Here is a 20104-nt window from a genome sequence, read left to right as displayed (position 1 = left end):
TACAAATTTTACGCAAAACTATTACAACTCGGATCGCAACTAATTATCTTAGCTTACTTAACCATTTTATTTTAGACCCAAAATAATTTAAATTCAAAAATTGGTCCTAACCCCTATTTATTTAGTGCAAGACCAATTAAAATTGGGCTTACATTCAATTCTTTTCCTAGGCCCAAATCACTAAATAATTAGCTCGAATAAAGAACCCACTCATTCCTTCTTCTCCTTCCTCATTCTATCGAGACTAACAAAAAAGAGAAAGAGCTCTTTCCTTCCCGTTGCTGTCGACCGTCGCCAGCCTCCCTCCGCGCCTCCTCCTCCTCCGGCTGCTCTCTCTCTCTCTCTCCTCCGTCCGTCCCTTCTCTTTCTCTCTCCCTCTCGCTCCTCCCTCTCTCGATATCGCCACGCCGCCGCGTCGCATGCGCTGGCGGCGCCGTCGTGGTCCTCTACCTCTCTCCTCGGATCCGCCGCCATCACCGATCACTGCTGCACGCAGCGCCGCGTCCCTCTCCCGATTTGCCGCTGCCGCTGCTGCGATGCACGCAGCGCTTCGCGCTTCTTCTCGGCTCTGGGCAGCCGGAGCAGTCTCGGCCACCACGCCGCCGCCTCCGCCGAACTCCCGAAAGGTAAGGAATGCCCAATTTTATCATTTCTCCCTTTTGTTTTATTTCTAAAGATTAAATCTTGAATTTCAGTTTGGTGTTTTTAACTTGTAGATTTGTAAAGGTCTTGAAATCATCAACGGTGACATATCTGGTCATGGGGATGTCCTCGTGTCGATGGGTTGTCTAAGTCCATTTGCCGAAAATCCGGCATTCGTACTCATGCGATAAGTTTTCCAATTAACTAGTCATTAGAGTGTATGCTTCCTTCCTTTCATTTCATGAATTTGGTGATTTTGGGGCATTTGTCTTACGTATGGATGGCTTAGTGGTGGAAGATGATGTTAAACTTGATGTGTATTTGTTGATGTTACTTGGGCAGATTCTACTTTCAAATTATGGATGTATGTATGTGTATGAAAGAAAGTAGAAATGGTTTGGATGTTTACCTTGATGATAGGTGGAAAACGTGTTGTTGATCGTAGGCTTCATCCTACAATTATCTTCAACTCTTCTTCCTCTTCAACTCTTCTTCCTCGTACTACTCTATCCCATGTGAGTGATGTGGTATGAAGAGAATGTGTTTGACACGATGTGTTGCTTAAAATGGAAATATTTGGGGTTTATATAGAGTATCGACTCTTCTCTTGCAAGTTGTTGTGCAAGTGAGGGGTTTTAACATGGGGAGGTTTTACTTGTGGAAGGCTTAACCCTAAAATATCTTCCAAGTTTGTGATGGATTTTGGGTATCTTACTCTATATTCACTAAGTAAGTTAATTTGATGTTGTACAAGGCTGATTTTGTTTGTGAATAAGTTTCAAGGTAACTTTGTAGGAGTATTGTGAAGGTGATCGGAGGAAGAAAGAAAAGAATTTTGTTTCTATTTATAGATATATTAGCCTTGTATGGCAAGTTGGATATATGCAACCTTTTTCAAAGATTTGATATCTTGTTGCATAGGTTTGATATCTTGTTCTTTTTTTTTCACTTGGCATGATCTCGCTCCATCCATCGCTTTTTAGCAAATCTTGTGATGATATTTTAATTTAATGCGAAAAAATATGACATGTTGGCAAAAAGAATTTGAGAGATTATATGCATACTACTCACTTGCAAGCCCCTCATAATTTATTTGTTATGATGAGTGAATCCCCCTAAATGAAGTCCTCCTAATCTATATTACTATATTTTTGATCCGACATTAACTATAATTTCTACTAACTTCCCATATTATGTAGGAACATCTTTTGGGGATATTGGTGACGTGTTGACTTCGTGAGCGAGCATTGTCGTAAAACGGCTGCCCGAGATTTGCACGTCTCTCTTAATTGTAATATAATAGGATTTTATCGATTTCGATGGATATGTCGGACAGATGAACTTTTTATTTAGATCTAATCCTTTAATAGTACTTGAAATACTTGAAATGTTTTTTGGAGAAAAAAGAACTATTATTTATAATTCTAAGATCGATTACTATAAACAAAAAGGGTGGGTTTTTTGAATACTACAACGATCACTTATATATTTTTTTTTTAGGCAATAATAATAATAGTAACAATAATAAGGTACAAAGTTCGGCGTTAAAAAACTAGTAATGAATATAAATGCAAACCTATATGAGGAAGTAGCCTATTTGACTAAGTGGAGTTGAATGTATATCCTAAAATGGAAGTTAGTCCTTGGAATCTTCCCACATCTCCCACCCAACCAAGGCATGCCTTCTCTCCTGGTTATCCTACAACAAGAAAACAAAGGGCTTAATTAGTCAAAGAGTACAAGAAAATACAGCCCCCCCTTTTTTAAGAAAGATAACAACAATACTTTATCAATGAGGATTTCCCCTCCTTGTGAAAAAAATGGCCACTCCTTTGCATAACCTTCAATCACTACATACACTCCATGGGAAGGAACCTACCATAATCAAAAGAGACACATGAAGCAAAAAAGTACTTATGCAAGGCAAAACACAGCTTATTTAAATAAAGGTGGTGAAGAATCGAAAAGGATTTTGTCGCAATAAGAAAACAAAGGATGAGCTCATCCTATTCACCTTTACGATACACCCATGTACAACCTCACACAAGCGTCAATCAGCCCATAAATGAGACAAGACTCCATACACAATATAACAATGAGGTTCGGTAGACTATGAAAGAAGCCAACACATAGCTCAAAATAGCGTATACACTCCCGCACATTATCTACCCTTGATTTCACAATTTCAAGACTCCTATATATATAGCCTCCCCTTGACCTCACCCCTTTACACAACTTTTCAACCAAAAAAATAGAGAAAGAGAGAGGAGTTCTGAGAGAGTAAGGCTTCGCAGAGTTCTTGCATCAAGGGGGGTTCCTATTCTCATAGGTAACACCATTCCCCCCTTCTCAAAAATACTTTATGCTAAAACTCAAGCTCACCCTATCCCATAACTTGTAAAAAAAGGGAAAACCCAGGGGAAAGTGGGAAAGGGCCGTGAGTTCTAGGAGAAAGAGGAAAAAGGAATCAATAGCAAAGCAAGAGGTAGTCCCCCCTCCATCTTTTTCCCTTTAAAATTTTCCCCATATCATCATATAGAGGCACCACAACTTAGAAATCAAATAGCATATTATTTCCAAGTAAATAGTAAAAAAACCCAACACAAACATGTTTAGAGCTTTACTTCATAATGAAACAAGAGAAACAACATTTTGGGGCCCCTCCCGTTTCCAAACTCGGAGCTAAGTAATTTCCCAACACTAAAAACATTAAAACCTTTAAATGTGTACACAAGTTCCTTCAAAATGTTTAACCCCCTCACAATCGGAAAAAGAAATAAGTTAAAACAAAGGGCTAAAAGCCCAGATTGCCCAATCCCCGATTTCAAGGGCTAAATCGCCTAAATCTAAAACTATGAAACAAAAAACCAAATTTCCTAAAGAAACCACCTAAATAGCTAAGATATGAAGACTTAGCTTAGGAAGGAGCCATTCGGGGGCCCGAAGGGCGGCGAAAGAACCCCGGGGAAGCTTAAACTTTTTCCGCGGTCCGCCAAGCAGCAAAAAGGAACGGCCCGAATGGGTATCGGGGTTTTTGGCGGCCTTGGGTGGGGTGACCCCGGGCTGTCGTCCCCGAGTCCGGGGCTAGCGGGGGAGTTTACCCCCCGCGATGCCGGAGAGAGAGAGAATGAGAAGGAGGAAGGGGGCCTTCCCGAGGGCGGAGGGGGCAAATGGGAGTAGGGGGCCCCCGGCCGAGTAGAGAGAACGGACAACGATTTTCAAAGGGGGTTTGTTTCCCCTAAATTTTGGGATTTTTGGGGTAAAAAATTTTGGGAAGTGGAGGGGAAAAAGGGGAAAATTTAATTTTAAAAATTTTTGGGGGAATTTTAATTTAAAAGGCCGGGTTTTTTTTTTATTTTAGTTGGGCCTCTTAAATTAAATAAAGGAAATCAAAAAATTTAAAAAAAGTAGGACTAAAAAATTTAAAATTTGGGGTTTGGGGTTTTAAAAAGTAATTTTTTTTAGGGTTTTTGGGTTTTCCCGTGCAAATTTTAAATAAAGGGTCGCCCCCAGGTGTTCGGTAAAAATTTAATGTTAAGCGATGACTCTCGAAATAAACCCCGGGAGTTGATAACTAAACTTTCGAACTTATTTTAGTGCTTGAATAATTTGCATGAAGGTAATATTCAAAAGGGCTCTAGAACTTTTCTAGAAAAAAAAAGAAAAAAAAAATAAAATGAGCACGCCCCCCCAGGGTACATTCATGTTTAAAAATTTTTTTCTTAAAAGGGCTAATTAAGGGTATTACCTTTTTTTTCTAAAGGGGCGTCTTCGCACGTTGTCCAAGACTAAGTTAAGGAGATTTTAAGAAAGAGACCCAAAAATTTGAGGTGGGGATTCCTTTCAAAATGTGAACTTGCCTTTTTGCATGATTATGTGAAAAATTTTGCCCAATTTTTGTTTTTTTTCATGCCATTTTATGTTTAGGATTACCCCTTTTATCCAAATTTTGTTTTAAACAAATTTGGGGCCCAAAAGGGAAAAAAACCCACTCGGAAATAGTGTCAATTAAGGGGGGTCTGACTAGCTTTTGTTCGGTCCAATTTCCGGGCGGGGAAAAGGGGCCCTTCCGGTTTACAAAAGCCTTTGAATGGGGTTTTATGTTATGTGATTGCGCAATCAATTTTATGAAATGAAAAGAATTTTTGGGCCGGCCTTTTTAAATTTCAAACCCCCTGTTCAATTTTAAATTTTTCAAACTTTTTGGGGAAAAATTTCGTTTTTTCCGGAAAGGGGTATACCAAATCTCAGCCCCGCATGTTTTTTTTCTAATGTGCAAGTTGAACGTGTACGAGGGGCCCCAAGGGGTTGGGACAAGACTTTTTTAAAAAGTAGTTAGGTAGAAAAGCATGTCTTAAACGTGTATTTTTTTTTTGGGCCTTTTCCCCGACCCCCAGTTATGTTCTAGAAAGGATGAACTTAGTCGATACCCCAAATTTATTTTGACTATGTACCCTATGCCTTTGAGACTATTGCTTTTTAAATGGTTTCACCTTATTTTTGTTGTCCCATGATTGTTGAGAATTGTTTAGTCACGAATTAGTTCGTTTTACTATTACTAGGGAAATCTGTGGGTCGTGACCTATGCTATCATTATCTACTAACTTGGGTTTTATTCAACATGCTTCAAGTATGTAAAAGTGGTGGGGATTACCTCCTCTAAAAGGGGAAAATTGCTTTCAAAGCCGGGAGGGGAAACCTCTTGTGAAAAAAAAGATTTTTGAGAAATTTAAAGGGTTTTTGGGGGAAGCATTAAGACTAGTGATTCTTATCATCCTTATTGAGCACTTTTTTAGAAGTTAAAAATGATGAGGGTGAAGTATTAAGACTAGTGATTCTTATCATCCTTATTGAGCTTGATGTTAACTCCTCTTTTTGATATGCAGTCGCTCCTTCCTCTTATGGTACTTGTTGGAATGTTGATCGAACTTGACAGAAGGATTCTCAAAGAAAATGCACGAAAATCCTTTTATTGAATCTTGACAAATTGAGGGAATACAAATTGGGAAAACCGGAGAGTCGTATGTCTAATTACACTCTCAACAAAAGTAGTCGAAATATAAACCCTCTCAAATCTATTAAGATCTACGCTAAAAATTAATCTCAAGCAACTAAAACAATCCATTCTGAACCTTGATGACTTTGACTCTATTATCTTCATGCTATTTAACTTGTGATTGAGCTATCACACTTCTACAAACTCCACCTTGATTGATCAATCACCACCTTCCTTCATTCTCTTCAACTTTACAAGATCAAACACAATTGAAACTTTTCTTTCGGCAAAGGTTTTGTCAACATGTCGCGGATTTTCAGAGGTATCCACCTTGAAAACCTTCACGCCCTTTCTCAATTTCTTCTCTAATAAAATATAAATGCACGTCATTGTGCTTACTCTTCTCGTGGTAAGTCGATGCCTTGCCAACATAAAGCTTCTTTGTTATCACGATCCAATCGCCACTGCCTCTCTGCACTTCTCCAAAATCACCAACAACCCTTTCAGCCAAAAACTTTCTTTAACAGAGATGTAAGTGCCATAAACTCAGCTTCGGTTGTAGATAGTGCTACCACACTCGCAAACTTGACTTCCAACTGTACGCCGAGCCATACATGGTGAATATGTATCAGTGTGATCTTCTACTCCGATTCCCTGCAAAGTCGAGTCGCAATACCCCCTCGGTATATCTCCTTCATGCTCTCTTCCTCCATCAAATAGTATCCCAATACTTCTGCTCCCTTGAGGTATCTCAACCCATTTTAATGCAGCCGGTGTTCTTTTCCATGGCGGGACATGTAGCGGCTGGTCACCGATGCTAAGCTATGTCGCCCTTGTACCTATCATAGCATACATAATGCTTCCTACGATGTTAGCATATGGTATTTTACGCATTTCCCTTTCTTCCTTTTCATCCTTTGGTTTTGACTTGATGTGAGCTAAAATGTTGGCCTAATGGAGTTGAGGCTGGTTTGATATTCTCCACCTTAAATCTTGTAATGAGCCTAGAAATATAATCGGTGAGTCGACCAAATCCTTCCTCTTGCTCTATCTCGATTATACTCATTCCCAGATTCTTGGCAGCCCCTAGATCTTTCATATCAAAAGCTACGCTCAAGTCATCTTTTACTTCTTGGCTATCGTTTGTTGACCGATACCAACATGTCGTCAACGTCAATAACGAGATATGCTACGAGGTTTCCCATTCACTTTCTTGACATACACACATGAGTCATACCTTGAACTAATGAAGCCACTTTTCTGCATATGGTCGTCAAATGTCTTGTGCCATTGCCTACTTGCTTGCTTCAACCCATAAATGCTTCTCTTTAGTAGACAAACTTTATTTTCATTCCTGGGTGATGAAGCCCTCGGCTACTCATGTATATAGTTTCCTCAAGTCCACCATGGAGAAAGCTGAGTCTTCACATCCAGCTGCTCTAGCTCCAGGTTTCTCTTGGCCACCATGGCTAGTAGCATTCTAATGGAAGTATGCTTAACAACGGAGAGAAAAATTCATTATAATCAATCCCTTGCTCTTGTGTAAACCCCCTGCCAAAGCGGCCTTAAACTGATTCTATCAATCTCGATTGCATCAATTTTCTTCTTGAAATCCATTTACAACTCACTATCTTCCTCCATCTGGTCTATCAACAAGGATCCAAGTCCCATTTTTAAGTAGGGACTCTATTTCCTCAATCATGGCTTGCATCCATTTCGACATTCCTTGCTTTGTAATGCCTTTCGTAATTTGATGGTTCTCCATACTCTATTCCTTGACAACACATAATGCAAAGAAAAGCATCTCACGAGATAAGCAAATCTGGCTGGTGGCTTACTGACTCTTTTTGTTCTATCTCTTGTTAATAGATAATCGGACAAATCGGTTGGTTGTTCTTGAGCTTGCTTTTGAGGTTCTTGATCGATATACTTTCTTCATTTCTTGGAAGTTCTTATGACTCCACCTCAGATCCACTATCCCGAAAGCTTGATCCTCAAAAACAACTCCACCTTGCTTCTTGAAAGGCATTTCATTTTCTATGAATATTACATCTCTGTGATTATAACTTTGTGGTTTCCTGGTTGATGCACCATAACCTATACCCCTTCACCCGATTGATAACCTAACATCACACATCTCATAGCCACTTGCTTCCAATTTTCCCTGCTTGAAGTGAGCATAGGCCTTATGCCAAAAATCTTGAGATGATCATAATTTCCAGGCTTCCCATACCACACGAGATCTGGAGTATCTCCACCAATACTAGAAGAAGGGCACTTATTAATCAATTTCCGCCGTGGATGCGGCCTCGCCCGAACTTCTTATTGATCCGGAAGATGAGAGCAAACACCTTACCCTCTCCATTATGGTTCTATTGGCCCTCTCGTACCCCATTCTGTTGTGGATTCATGGAGTCTTGTTCGATGCCTTTTAATTCCCTCTTTCGAAACTATCAAACTCCTTTGAAAGATACTACATGCCGTTATCTGTTCTCAAACACTTTAGAACATGGCCTTTTCTTTCTCAACCTCCAAGCACCATTCGTAAATTTCTTAAATGCTTCGGACTTATCTTTCAAAATGTATATCCACATCTTCCTCGAATAGTCATCAATTATGCTCATATAGTATTTCACCCCCAGACGAAGTCTAGGAGATGGACCCCAAAGATCACTATGTGCATAATCTAGAGGTGAAGATGAAGTATGTTTACCTTTGGGGTACGGAAGTTTCTTTGATTTCCCGAATGCAATCTTCACAAGGAGAATGATCTTCTTGTATCTTGCCTTTCACTACTCCCTTTTTGATTAATTCTCGATTGTGCCTTGGTGGGTGAGCTAATCGAGATGCCACATTCGATGCTATCCCCATTTGTGCTATTAACTTCACCATTTTTGGGAATCTTGACTTGGCCGGGGTAGTATAGGCTATTTCTTCTCTCGGCCTTCATCAACAATTTCGATTTCTTGTAACAGTCATGATTCCATTTGAGGAGCTGAATGTGCACCCCTTATTCTCTAGCATCCCAGTGAGATCAGGGTTCCTTTTGACTTGGGTATATGCGACTTCACTCAAAACTTTGACAGATCCATCCTCCATACAAAATCGATTGACCCTATCCCTTTAACGTAGCACACTTGATTGTTACCAAGAGTCACAATCCCCTTGCTTCTTCAATATCCTCAAACCAATGCGGATTGGGACTCGTAGTGAAGCGCAACCTAAATCCATAATCAAGCCCCACGAAGCCTATTTTCCATGACATTCATCACCTGCGAGTCTCAAGCTGAATCGACACATTCGGTGGAGTTAGATCCACCATTTCCTCCACCTTGAGCCTCTTTTTCTTACAAGCATAGCGTCTTTCTTGAGGTGTCTGGCTTTTTACACCGGTGACATGATCGGGTTTCCTTTTGATCGAGGCAGGCCGAGCCTTTCATTGCATCGGGTTCCTTTTAGGAACTTCTTGGATTTAAACTTCTTTACACTTAGACTTTCAGCCACAATTTCCTGACCCTTGTAGCCCCCTTTTTGTAATTCCTTCGACCTTAGAGCTGATTGGATCTCGAGATAAGGTGATGGTCTTTTCTCGGCCATACAAGATTGCATCTCGCATCGATCATACGATTTTGGGGAGAGCATTTATGCACAAGATTGCCTTATCTTCATCACTTATGGAGACATCAATATTCTCTAAGTCATCCACAGCTTTATTAAAATCCTCTAATTGCTCCAATACATTTCTATCCTCCAAGAAACGATAAGAATACAAGCGTTGTTTCATATATAACCTATTAGCCAAAGATTTGGTCATGTACAAACCTTCTAGCTTGGTGAAGATCCCCATGTGTAGTCTCCTTCTCTTCCGAAGGACCTTATCTCCCAAACATAGCACGATTGCGCTGTGCCCTCGCTTCAATTTCAGCTTTCTTTCGGCTGCTTTCTCATCGAGTCTTCTTCGCTTTCTCATCATCGAATCGGCATCTAGATTTTTTGACAAGCCTTGATGAATCAGCATAGCCCGCATCTTCATCCCCAAGCTGAAATCATTCTTCCCCGTAAACTTCTCAACCGAATCTTGAAGCCATCCTCAACCTTGCGAGTTCGTTCCCACGAGACAGCGCCAATTTGTTGGAATGTTGATCGGATTTGAACGGAAGGATTCTCAAGAAAATGCGAAATCCTTTTATTGAATCTTGACAAATTGAGGAATACAAATTGGGAAAAACCGGAGAGTCGTATGTGCTAATTACACTCTCAACAAAAGTAGTCAAATATAAACCCTCTCTCATCTATTAAGATCTACGGCTAAGACTTAATCTCAGCAACTAAAACAATCGCGGCTGCTGAACCTTGATGACTTTGACTCTATTATCTTCGTGCTATTTAACTAGTGATTGAGCTATCACACTTCTACAGTACTTGTACTGTACTTCCCTCATATAGTATTTAATTAACTAGTATTTCCAAGCACATCTCTTCATGCCCATGCTCCCAAATCCTTTTTCATTCATTACTGCTATTGAATTTAATTTTTTATTGAGGTTTAAGGATTGTTGGTTTAAGGATTGACTTGAGTTTTCATTGAGGTTTAAGGATTGTTGGATCTGCCATATACGTATTTAATTTATGATTTATTTATAAAAAGTACTAGTAATTTACTACGGAAAAACGACCCAGCCCCTCAATTATTTGCATTATATACATAAACTATAAATTAGTTGATTCAAATTTTGTTTAATAAATTAATGGCGATGCCGATGTCAGAGACAATTAATTACAATCGGATCTTGTTTTTACCACTATGAAAGAATGTAGAAACACGAGGGTTGAAAGTTGAGACCTAAATGTCATAATTTATTCCACGTACTAGAATTTAATACTACTACTCCCACGTTACGACTAGCTAATTTTAAAAGAGCAGTGATAAATTAACAAATTGTATATACAAAGGAGAGTACTTTTTATCATTTTCTATCATAGTCAAAAATTAAGGAACTTACCTATTTCAATTTTACTTTAATTTTACGTTATAACCCTTCATATTAATTAAAGAATGAATAATAATACTTTCAACTAAAACTCAAAGAAAATACTTGTATTTTTTCTAACAAATTCTGTATGTTTTATTTTCAGAAATTTAAACAAAATTGTTTTAATTTCAGAAATTCAAACAAATATTTAACATCATATTTTTCTAGCTCTAACAAAAAAATACGGAGACAAGTTAAGAGCATCCAATGGTGACTAGCGACAGCTAGCCGATTCTATAGCGATCGTATGCGAACCATTAGTCGCAGTATAATCGGCCGATCAGCGTGGTAGCCGTCGCTAGCTTGGACCCTTGTGCTGCTCATTAATGCGGCCCGTCAGCTATAAATTTGTTTTTTTAATTCTTTTTTTTTAATTTTTTTAATTCTTTTTTAAAAAAAAAAATTTTAATTCTTTTTTAAAAAAAAAATTTAATTCTTTTTTAATTTTTGAAACCGCCGTTCGGCTAGCGGCAAACTATACAGATTCAAGGTGGCTCGTGTGTGGAAGCCCGGTTTTTTTTTATTATGTTATTTTTATGATTTTTAGTTAATGTACTTTTTTTATTTAAATAAAATTATTGAATTTTCCCGTATATGCCCGTAAATTTAATGCAATCGTAATTTTAATTCGTAAATGTAGTATATTTTGAATTATTTTTATTGCGGCTAGCCTATTGGCCTAAATACGATGTGCGAGGTAGATTTTTAGTGTTGCGACGTGGCGGGGGAAGAGAATGGTGGCTTATTGTTGGCTATTGCTGGCCTAAGCACATTGCGGATGCTCTAAAAAAGTAAAAAGAGGACAAAATAAAAAAAGATAGTGAATATATTAATAATTAAATTAAGTTTTATTAAATTAAATATTAAATTTAAAAAGAATATAATAATAAATTATATTATAAAATTATTTGTATATTAATTTTGCTAGTACACTATATTTCTTCCCTCTCCGTCAACCACTTAACCGTTTTTTACTCCACAAAACAATTAAGGAGTATAAACTAACTTTTCATAAATTTATTCAAATTATCCTTATATTCTAAAAATTAATTAATTTATATAATTTTAATTTGGATCTCTCATGTACATTGTATTTGATTTTATTTCTTTCAACTGCTTTAATTTTTTTGACTTTGGAATATAATCTGAAGTTTGTTATTTCAAATATTTTATGTATAGTATATAACACATGGAGAAATATACAAAGAAAGATCAATACATGATTATTCATACTATTATTGAAATTATATGAATATTCATACTATTATTGAAATTATATGAATGAAAATGTAATTATCTAAGTATATGTTTTGAAAATATTAATTAATGAGTAATACACTTGAAGAATGTGTCATTTTTTTTTTTGTTTGACCACGAGTGTCAACCCACCTTGGCGGAATCCGACTAATCTCGCGCGGGTTTGCGGATTAAGGGAGAAAGTCCCCAATGGTGGTGGAGTTTGAGCAGTGATCTCAAGTCAGCATGTTCATGCTGCTATATGCTTACAGCCGTTGGTTTAAGAATATGTCATTGACATAGGTGGACATTGAGTGCGACCCTTCTATCATCCAATTACCTCTTATATTATCATTTGATGCACTATAAAATATAAAAAATATTAATTATAAAATAATTTCATAATACAAGTCTGAAATTTATAGGGTTTTATTGTATAATTTCAACATAGTGTATCAATAGATCCGGTAGTTATATATACAGAAGGATATGTCACATGTTGGTTACCCACATGTTGCTATCATCGGACAACCCTATTATGATATTTTTTAACGCACTAAAAAAATAATAATGAAATTAATATTAAAATAATTTACTTAAATTAGGAGAAGATGTCGTAGAGAAATGGCGGGATTTTAGGAGATGTTATTTTGTGTGTTAAGTGGTGAGAGAAAATATAATTTTATAATTGATGTAGAAGGAATTTTTTAAAGAGGAAATGTGCATCTTTTGTGGACACTAAAAGAAAAGTGTGGCATCTTTTGTGGGACGGAGGAGTAGTAATTAAAATATTGAAAATATAGTGATTTATCATATAATTTCAATTTTTCATGATCCAATCAATCTATGCTATACATTAGAAGATTGCATTATACTCTCTCCGTCCACGAAAATCGTCCCGGTTTGACCGGTAGGGTTTAAGAAATGTAATGGAAAGTGAGTTGAAAAGGTTAGTGGATTGTGGTCCTACTTTTATATATTAGTTTTATAATAAAATGTGAGTAGGAATGGGTTAGTGGAATATGAGGTCACTACTAAAAATAATAAAAATGAAATGGAACAAATTTTAGGGGACGGACGGAAATGGAAAACTGAGACAAATTTTCAAGTGAACGGAGGAGTATCATTTATATGTGCTTGAATCCAACAATATGCCATCATCAAGATCTGTAATATATTACTAATAAGTTTTTATAGTAATATCATACATCCACATAATATCATTCAATGATTATAATTTCTTAATTACATAATCATATTAAAATATTATCAATGTATATATTACTCTATATAAAATAAAAAAATAGTAGACTCTAGCCAAAAAATTCTTAATAAAAGATAAAACAAATTATACAAAGAAATATAATATTAAAGAAATTTAAATGGCATGTTTATTCTTGTACTTGTAATTGTAAACTAATGATTTTTCCGTTTTGAAGATAAACCAATATGTACTAATACTTGCGAAATTAAACCATGAAATTAATAGTAAAATACTAATGGTATAAAAAATATATATGACATAATAAAAGAGTATTTTGTCCAATTTTATCTACGAATGATTGTTCTATCTAAAATTATATTATAAATATTTTAAATAAAATGAATAAAAACTACTCCTCCGTTCTTATAGTTGAGTCGTTTTTCATTTCGAGAAGTTTTTTCATAGTTGAGTCATTTCCAGTATATAGTAATTTTTTTCTCTTTCTTACTTTCTCTCTCTTACTTTATTCTCTCTACTTTATTTCACTTTATTCTCTCTACCTTTTCCTCTCTCTTACTTTTTATCAATTTATTTAACACACCCAACATTCATTTCTAAAACTACGTGTGAAAAGTTCCGCTCAACTATGAAGAACGGAGGGAGTATTTCAATATTGATTAAAGCTATTTAAATATTGATTAAAAGTAAGGCGTTGTCATACCTTATTGATTACATAGTACTATACACTATCAAATATTGATTATAACTATTAATTTTGCTATTTAATAATTTTAAAATTTAAAAAAAATTTATTGATATTTAAAAAATAAAATTTAAAATTTTGTAAAATTAAATCTAATATTGAAATTAAAAAAACAAATTGGTGAAGGATAACAAAATGGAAGAAGAATGATAATTTTGAAATAATATCAAAGTTAGTACTAATAAAATAATATCAGATTTAAAATGTTAAAAGTGTAAAAAGACTAAATTGCCAAACCCCAAAATAATATCAAAGGGTATTTTAATGTCAAAAAAAGCCAAAAGGACCAATTTCGAGATAAACCTTAGCCCGGGACTATTGGATTTTTTTAAAGTCAGGGGTATGGTGAGATAAACGTATGTTCATGGACCATTTGTGTAGTTCACTCTTCATTAAAATATGAATGATCATTCTATCTAAAATTTTATTATAAATATTTTAATAAAAGTGAATATTTTAATAATAAATTCAATTACATAGTAGTATTTTTTAAACAATACTATAAATTAATAAGAAAATTTTTGTAATCTCCTACAGTTACAAATATGGTTAAATTAGTCACAGATATATGTAATTAATGATGCTTCCAAAATTAAATTAAATTAGTCTTGTCCTATTTAAATTTGAAGGTTATTTTGTATATATAATTTTTGTAAATTTATCTTTACTCTTTTAAAAAATAATAGTAATATGATTTGTCGTTAAATAGAGTATAATAATAAGTGTAAAACAACGAACAAAAGTTCCTAACTACTTTTGAAACACTTCTTTGTAAACAACGTTACGAGTGGAAAATTACCACCCATTGACTTCATCTTTACAAACTAAAATTTTCAAATTTTCACTACTTGTAACTCTTGAATTATGACTTTCTATTATTTTCATAATATTTTAAATATATCCTATATAACAAATTAAAATAACATTTATATTTATATAAGGTTGATTACATAAGAAATTGAAATCAAAAATAATTTTATAAGTAAATTGTAAGACATAAATATTTGAAATATTATTATAAGGATAAAATATACTCCTACATAAACACATATTTTTAATAAAAAATAAAGCATAGTACTATTAGTTTTGGTACCTAAATAATTATGAATTCCCATAAATTGTAAGTCATAACGACCGAGTTTAACATAATAATAAATAAATTAATAATGATAGTTTCAATGCTTTGAATGTCTAAATAAATTAAATTATGTGTTTAAATTAGAAAAAAACAAAAAGGTTCTGTGTTGTTTAGCATAAAATTATATTGAGTACTAAATACAGAAGTGTGGAGATAGTTTTATTTGTAGGTGAAATTTTTGGTGAGGGATGCTTTATTAGAAATAGAGAAAGAATAAATAAAATTTTATATATATATATAAAAAAAGAAGAATTTGGAGAGGTGAAAGATTTTTATCTCTACCCCCTTCTAGAATTGAGGTGAATCGTCTCTCCATCCCATTCTACATTTCTTCACTCCCACATTGTGGGAAGGATCGGCCATGCTCCTGAAGTGAAATTGAGCAAACTCCTCATCTCCCCTCTTTGTCTTAACATCTCTCTACTCACCCACACAACACCATCTCTTCTCTGCATTGCCGTCGCGTCGGCTTCCCGGGAAAGCTTCGTCGCGGATTCCGACAATGTTAGAGTAGACTTGTCTTTCCTTTGTGTAGCAAGTCCCTCACATTTCAAATTTGTTCAATTTCTACTTCATTTTAAAGCTAGAATTCATAAGTTGGTTACTCGATTTGATTTTAAGTAATTTTAGGTTCAAATTTAATTCTCGATTGTTTAATAGTTTTTACTAAGTTCTTTTTGAGGAGCGAATAGAATATCATTGTTAAGCATGGTATTTGTGTTTGAATGAAGGGACAATATGAAATCCTCATTAATATTGGAATTTTGATCTGCTAAATTTGTTTTGCCTTGAGAAATTACTTTTCTTATAAGACTTAAATCCAAACTTTGAGAAATATGTATTCTTAGTAGAACACATTTTGGGACAGCCTATAGTTAATTATGAGAGAAGACGATTTTTATGTATTCTTGTTGGAAGATATTCACAATAAGATGGTATTGCATATTTGGGATTTCATTCTTAATGTTGGGACAATGTTGATGGATAAAAAGGAGTTTTTTTTATGTTAAGCTACTTGTGGTTATTTTGAACAAGGATAAAATTATTTTCATAGCTATATGCATTAGCACTAAAAGTGACTATAAGAGAATTTCTTTTATGCTTACATTATTTTAGCGTTGGCATTGATAAAGATTACATATTGCAAGGTGATATCGACACGAGCAAAGAGAAGGTGGAAGAACAAAGTGACCCAGGAAAGCAATTTGGATTTCGAGGTAGTGTATTATATAGTAATTTTTTTATATAACTGGATTAAGTTTATGTGATTGGGTAAGGAATATTTTGGTGATTCATATGTGAATTGTATATGTGTGTATGACATGAGATGTGATGATATTGAAGGAGTTAACTCGTATATGTATGATATGGAAGGATCAGTCGGATACCCGATTATCTGTTTGTTCATCTGCACCCTAAAATGGGTGGTTTGATCTGTCTGCTTTGATCTCTCGCACCTAAAATGAGTGGTTTGATCTGCCTCCGTCTGATCGCACTTCTAAAATGGGTGGTTTGATCTGTCTGCATCCTAAGTGGGTGTTTTGATATGATGATCGTCTTATATCATTATTTATGCTGATCTAATATATGCACCCTCATGGGTGGTCTAATTATCCTGACTCATGTATCCCTGGTCTCACATTAAGCATTTGAGGTTGTATAATATTTGTAAAATATTTAGTGCTTGATTTATTAATTTGAGTGGTTGGTTATCATTAACTTGTGGATCTAATAAATTCAACGAAATATGAAAGATGATTCAACGAAATATGAAAGATGAGGATCTAAATTTGATGATTTAGTTGTTTACTTCCAATATCAAGAAACGTATATGGATGTGATGATATTAGCTTGGAATGACTTCTTGTTTAAAAATAGTGAATGTATAGGTTTCATAACATCTACTTAATTTTGGAAATCGGACTCTACAACGCAGTTGTGGAAGCTCATCCCTTCGTTTCATCTTGCAAATTAGGTGAACCGAGACTAGCTCCTTTGTTTTATAGCTTCACAAGCCGGGTTACTAGCCAAACTTTTGCATTTTGGGTAATCCTTTTGGGGTTTGCTAAATGTGGCACATTTTGGAAGTGTAATGATCGTAGACGTTAACATGACTTCCTAATCTTTTGCTAAACTTGTATATTTTGCAAATATACGGTTGTGTGTATGTTAAAAAAAAATGTATATCATGATTTTGGAAACAGATTGATGATTTAAGACTACATGTTATATAATGTTTTTCTTTTCGGGTTTAAGTAAAATGATACATCTTGATATGCATGTATATGAAAAGAGGATTACGGATATTTTTTTTTCTTTTTCTTTTTAAAATTTTGAGACTTTCGAAATATGGCATTACTTATTTAATTATTAAATTAATTGGGTTAGGGTGCTACACTTACATTGTTCTTAAATAACTTGATAAAGAAAATGTGTCAAAAGATATGTATTTTTATTTCTCTCAAAATCTTAACTCGAAAAAATGATAACGTGGTCCAACTTAACAAAGAGAAAGCGTCAACGGTTATGTACACAATTACACTATTAAGATCATCTCCATTTATTTACATTAAATCAAAACCAAAAGAATTCATATTTACTAAAAATAAATAAAGTATGCCATAAAATTCAATTGTACGCATAAATTAGTGGCATTAGAAGGAAGGTCCAAAATATTTTAGAGAATTTCCATATTTAAATCTATATTTGGAGTATTATTTTTGGAGAAATATCCATATTAAAAAATAAAGTGTAAGTATATGGCGAGGAGATCTGAAAAAGAATAAAACGCCTAATCTTGAGCGAGAAGGAGTTGGAAGAAGCTAGATTTGAGAATGAGGAGAGCCAACCATGACAAACTGGATGCCAAGAAAAGCCAGTCGATCACCAAATTCTCGCACAAGTGGCTCAGCAGAAACGCGCCGCCTACCTCTTTCGTTGGCGATTATGAGAGGGAGAGAGAACAGGATTCTGAGCGGAGGAATTGCAAGAGGAAACGCGAGGACGAGAAATTGGCCGAGAGAGAGCGGGAGATTGAGCTTTCTGTAATCAGAGAGCAGTATTTAGGGTCTAACAAACTTAAAAGAGGGTGATTAAGCCTACCCACAAGTTCCGATTCTCTTTCGATTTGGACAACTCCGAGGATACTTCGCGGGATGTGAATTCGCTCTACCAGAACCCTCACGAGCTGGGATAGACCGGCGGGACCAGAAGAAGCTACGCACTGCTGCGCATCTGGCGCCAGATATTTATGATACGTTTGATATGAGAGTGGACCGTCATTGGTCAGACAAGATGCTCGACGAAATGACTGACAGAGATTGGCGGATTTTTAGGGAAGATTTCAACATTTCTTACAAGGGATCTAGGATTCCTCGCCCTATGAGAAACTGGGAGGAGAGCAAGCTGGGTAAAGAGTTGCTGAGGGAAGTTGAGAGGGCTGGATACAAAACCCCTCACCCATTCAAATGGCTGCAATTCCGCTGGGCCTGCAGCAGCGAGACGTTATTGGAGTTGCTGAAACTGGTTCGGGTAAAACTGCTGCTTTTGTTCTTCCCATGCTGAATTACATAAGTAGGCTTCCCCAATAGGTGAGGATAATGAGGCGGAGGGGCCGTGTGCTGTTGTGATGGCGCCTACTAGAGAGCTTGCGCAGCAGATTGAGGATGAGACTCTGAAATTTGCCCATTACTCGGGGATTAAGGTTGTTTCTATTGTTGGTGGTCAGTCCATAGAAGAACAGGGGTTTAAGATTAGGCAGGGATGTGAGGTTATTGCTACGCCTGGACGTCTTCTTGATTGTTTGGAGAGGCGATATGCAGTGCTGAACCAGTGTAACTATGGTCCTTGATGAAGCTGATAGGATGATTGACATGGGTTTCGAACCGCAGGTTGTTGGCGTACTGGATGCAATGCCTTCAAGCAACATGAAACCGGAGAATGAGGATGAAGAGCTCAACGATGAAAAGATTTACAGCGGCTCATGAGGAAGTACCTGAGAAATCCAGTTGTTGTCAATATTGGCACTGCAGGAAAGGCAACCGACCTTATCACACAGCGTGTTATGATGACAAAGGAGAATGATAAGATGGATAGGCTGAGAAGGTTGCTTGATGAGCTAGGTGATAGGTCTGTTATTGTGTTTGTTAACACGAAGAAGGTTGCTGATAACGTTGCTAAAAATCTGGATAAATATGGGTACAGGGTCACCACATTGCACGGTGGGAAGTCTCAAGACCAGAGAGAAATAAGCCTCGAGGGTTTTAGGACGAAGAGGTATAATGTTCTTGTAGCAACTGATGTTGCTGGCGTGGTATAGATATACCCGATGTTGCACATGTTATAAACTATGACATGCCTGGGAATATCGAAGCGTACACTTTGACTATGCACGACACAGATGTCTTTTATGATCTGAAGCAAATGCTGATCCAAAACAACAGTTGTATCCCTCCAGAGCTTGCGAGACACGAGGCTTCCAAGTTCAAACCCGGTTCAGTTCCTGATAGACCGCCCAGGCAGAATGACACTGTTTTTGCATATTGAATACTGCAGGTTTTTGAGTTTGGAATACTGGTGCAGTTCAAGAAGGGATTAGTACTAAAAACGACAACATTTATGGTGTAGGAAGTTAGAGTACATGTTTAGATGGTAATGCTTCTGTTGTCTCTGTATAGCCTTAGTTTACAAATCATGCATCCACTCTGTGATTGCTAACATGTAATCAACCTGCTCTTATTATAACCTCTACATATTTTAAATTAGAAAATACTATTTTAAAGTATTATACATGCGTACATATTTTGGTCGTTGTTGATCTGTTAATTGTTATCAACATATTTTAAATTAGAAAATGTAATCATAAAGTTCAAAATATCCCAAATTGGTATTGACAATAAGTCTTTTGGTCCGAGTTTCTTGAACCGAAAAATCAATGATTCAAAATCGCTTGGATGCTTCACGGTCCTGTTTTGGTTCCGTAAACTATTTGGACTCTTCACGGTCCAGGTCCGGGTCCGGTTTTGCCTCCCAAAAATGGAACAGATGGTTCTATAATGGGTGTCATCACGAAATATCTAAATAACAATGAATC

The 20104-nt window shown here is 35.9% G+C and overlaps 1 pseudogene; it reads left to right on the top strand.

The window, feature by feature from the left end:
* Positions 1 to 17802: 17802 nt before the first annotated feature.
* LOC125199047 lies at positions 17803 to 19566 on the top strand (annotated as a pseudogene).
* The last annotated feature ends 538 nt before the right edge of the window (positions 19567 to 20104 follow it).

Source organism: Salvia hispanica, unplaced genomic scaffold (genome assembly GCF_023119035.1).
Source record: "Salvia hispanica cultivar TCC Black 2014 unplaced genomic scaffold, UniMelb_Shisp_WGS_1.0 HiC_scaffold_362, whole genome shotgun sequence".
Lineage (NCBI taxonomy): Eukaryota > Viridiplantae > Streptophyta > Magnoliopsida > Lamiales > Lamiaceae > Salvia > Salvia hispanica.
This window is presented reverse-complemented; position numbering and strand designations above follow the sequence as displayed.